This window comes from Mastomys coucha, unplaced genomic scaffold, assembly GCF_008632895.1.
Source record: "Mastomys coucha isolate ucsf_1 unplaced genomic scaffold, UCSF_Mcou_1 pScaffold21, whole genome shotgun sequence".
Classification (NCBI taxonomy): Eukaryota; Metazoa; Chordata; class Mammalia; order Rodentia; family Muridae; genus Mastomys; species Mastomys coucha.
Window position 1 is genome coordinate 62671448 of NW_022196904.1, and position 2896 is coordinate 62674343.

General features: G+C 38.1%; 1 pseudogene; it reads right to left on the reverse strand.

Annotated features, from left to right (window-relative positions):
• Positions 1-2084: 2084 nt before the first annotated feature.
• The window catches only part of LOC116101261, a 1222-nt pseudogene continuing 410 nt past the window's right edge, over positions 2085-2896 (reverse strand).

Consider the following 2896-nt stretch of genomic DNA (forward strand, 5'->3'; position numbering starts at 1 on the left):
ACACACACATGAATCTACTTTTATAGAAGTACATCTGTTTATTAAGTCATAAAAAATTGGACACATTATGTCAATGAATAGAGAACGATGGGGGTGCAAAGGGAAAAGATTGAGGGAGTGAGAATAATTTCAGAGAAAAAAGTTATAAGCAAACAAATTCTTTGTTTTATGTGTGTGTGTACGCATGTGTGTATGAGTGTGTGTGTATGAGTATGTGTGTATATGAGTGTATTAAAGAGATATAACAATTGTTTTCTAAGAAGCAATATCAGTAAGAGGAGCCATTGCTTCTTTAATGTTCTCTTTCTTCTGTTTTGCCCAGCACATTTAACAACCCCAAAGCAATTGATCACCAACCTATTGGTGCAATGCAAGTATTCCCAGGACTGCACTTTCTGCAAGGCTGAGATTTCTTATACATGATGAGCAATTTACAACTATTTGTTATGGTAAAAGTGAGATTAAAAATGTAGCTCTTGTAGTTTAAAATGAGTTTCTTTTTATGTATTCTGTATTCAACAGTAAAGATAAAATTATTATGGTTTTAGAATATGCATGTAATGTACATGAGCATTAAAACAATGTGAAAATCAAGACAGCACCAATTACTGAGGATGGCACTGATGTCCAATTAAGAGCATAATTTGATAGTGTAAATATACTTCTGGAGGACAAGTTAAGAGCACACACACACACACACACACACACACACACTTAAACGCACAGTTTTTGACTTGTCACATAATAGAATTTGTCCTAAGGAAATAACTATGGAAGTGTTCAAGGCATTCTTTAACACCATTTAGATTAAAATAGAAACTAATCAAGAAGAAAAACTCTGTGGGATTAGTGAGAACACTGTCTTACATCTGTTTGGATGAACTAAAACATCCATTTGAAACCAAATGATTTGGAAAAATATTTAATGTCATGAAAAACAAAACAAAAGGCAAACATTCATAATATATTTTAAGGGGAAAACTGAAGCAATGAGTGAGTGAATGTGTGTGTGTGTGTGTGTGTGTGTGTGTGTGTGTGTGTATGTGTGTGTGTGTGTGTGCGCGCGTGCACGCGCACCCCACACTACATACTTATATATCTGGGTATAAACATACAGTGACTTTATTATGCTGAATTCCAGGCAATACATATAAGGATTCTTAAAGGGTTCTTTTATGTTTATTATTTTATTTTTTAAAATGTCTTCAATAAATTCTGCAACTATTTTCTCCATTTTTACCCACTGTTAGAGGGGTAAAATTTTACCCAATGTAGAGGACCTGGAGGAACATGTAATAACTCTCCATGAATATTCTTGTTAATTTTTAATGCCAATTTTAATGCTCGTGTTTAATGCTAATTGTCCACATTTCACTGTATCTATTGCATCTTGTGAATTCCCACAAATGAACTAGTTGTGACTAAGAACATGTAAGGGACTTGTCAGAGGACTCTGCAATAGAGGTGGAGCTGAGACTGGACCTCTGGTCTGTCTCCAGAACCCTTTAATATTTGGTTAAGCGCTAAACATTTTTGACTAGCCATCCTAACAGTAAAATTTTAAGCAAGTGTACTCAACCTGTGTCTTTCTTGACTTGAAAATTATAAACAGGTATTTTTATACGCACATAGCATGAGTAGTGTAAAATACATATAATGCAATGTTTAGAGAATTATAAGAGTGAAATTATTTTAGAAGTCTACTCATCACTAGCAAAAATCTTGCAGAGTACTGAGATCTACAACTCCAGGAGAGATCAGCAGCAGTGCACATTGCCTGCATACCCAGTGTGCTGTCCTACTATGCGCGCAATATGATCTGCTATTGGCAAAAAAAGAAATTGTTTTAGTTATCAACAACTTTTATATAGCTTCCACTATGCAGTTGGGACTAGCTGAAGAAACCATGAAAATAGATATTTCCTGGTGACATTTCAATTCTTCTTCTTCTTCTTTTTTTTTTTTTTTTAACAAATCTTGTCTCGAGTTTATTTGTGAAAACAGCATAGGACACTGGTCATCTGCAAATAGTGTGTGGAGTGTGTCACAGCAGTCCATCTGTCTTCACACTAGCAGGAGCCTTTCTATGGGGCCTTCACAGGGGCCCGGGCTCCTTTGGAAGCCTAGGCTGGAGCTGAAGCCTGGGCCTTAGCTGGAGCTTTGGCCTCTGCCTCTGTTTGAACCTTGGGCTTTGGATGGCACAGCCTTTGATCCTTAGCCATGTAGCTTCGAATCTTCTTCCCAAGCTTGGGGTGAACAATGACAATGATGGCTGAGTTTGGGACTGGGACCCTTTGGCATCTTGGGCTTGATGGCCTGAGGCTTCACCAGGGCCTTGAAGGTCTCTGCGCGTGCACTCACTGCCTTTGCGTTGTTGGCCTGCATCTTCTTCAGGTCTCCCTTGTTGTGTTTCTTGACAAAGTGCATGTTCCTCAGGAACTTGGGGTCAACCCCCTTTAGAGATTCGTATCTTTGTGACCAGGGTTTCTTGATACCATTTCTGTGCCATTTGCGGGACTGGTTGTGTGTGGTGTGGTTCTTGGACTTAAGTGGATCATGCAGGTAATACCTAAAGGGGATCTCCCAATGATGTTCCCACCCACCGCTCTCCAACTAACTCTATACCCAAGTATGTCAGTCTTTCTTTTCTTGGCTCTAACACTATTACCATTTTCTTCTTTTATCTCACAGTTAGTGGTCTTGCCTTCTGTTTCCCTGAGAGGCAGGCCTCAGCCTATGTATATTCTCGATTCTCCTTTTACAGCTCAGGTGTAAACCATGTCTCAAACTTCCTTCCTGTTACTATGAATAGGAATATTTATGCTCCTAAGAGCAAATTATCAAAGGAATAGAGATATTCTCACATTCCCTTTTTTTTTTTTTTTTTTTTTTTTTT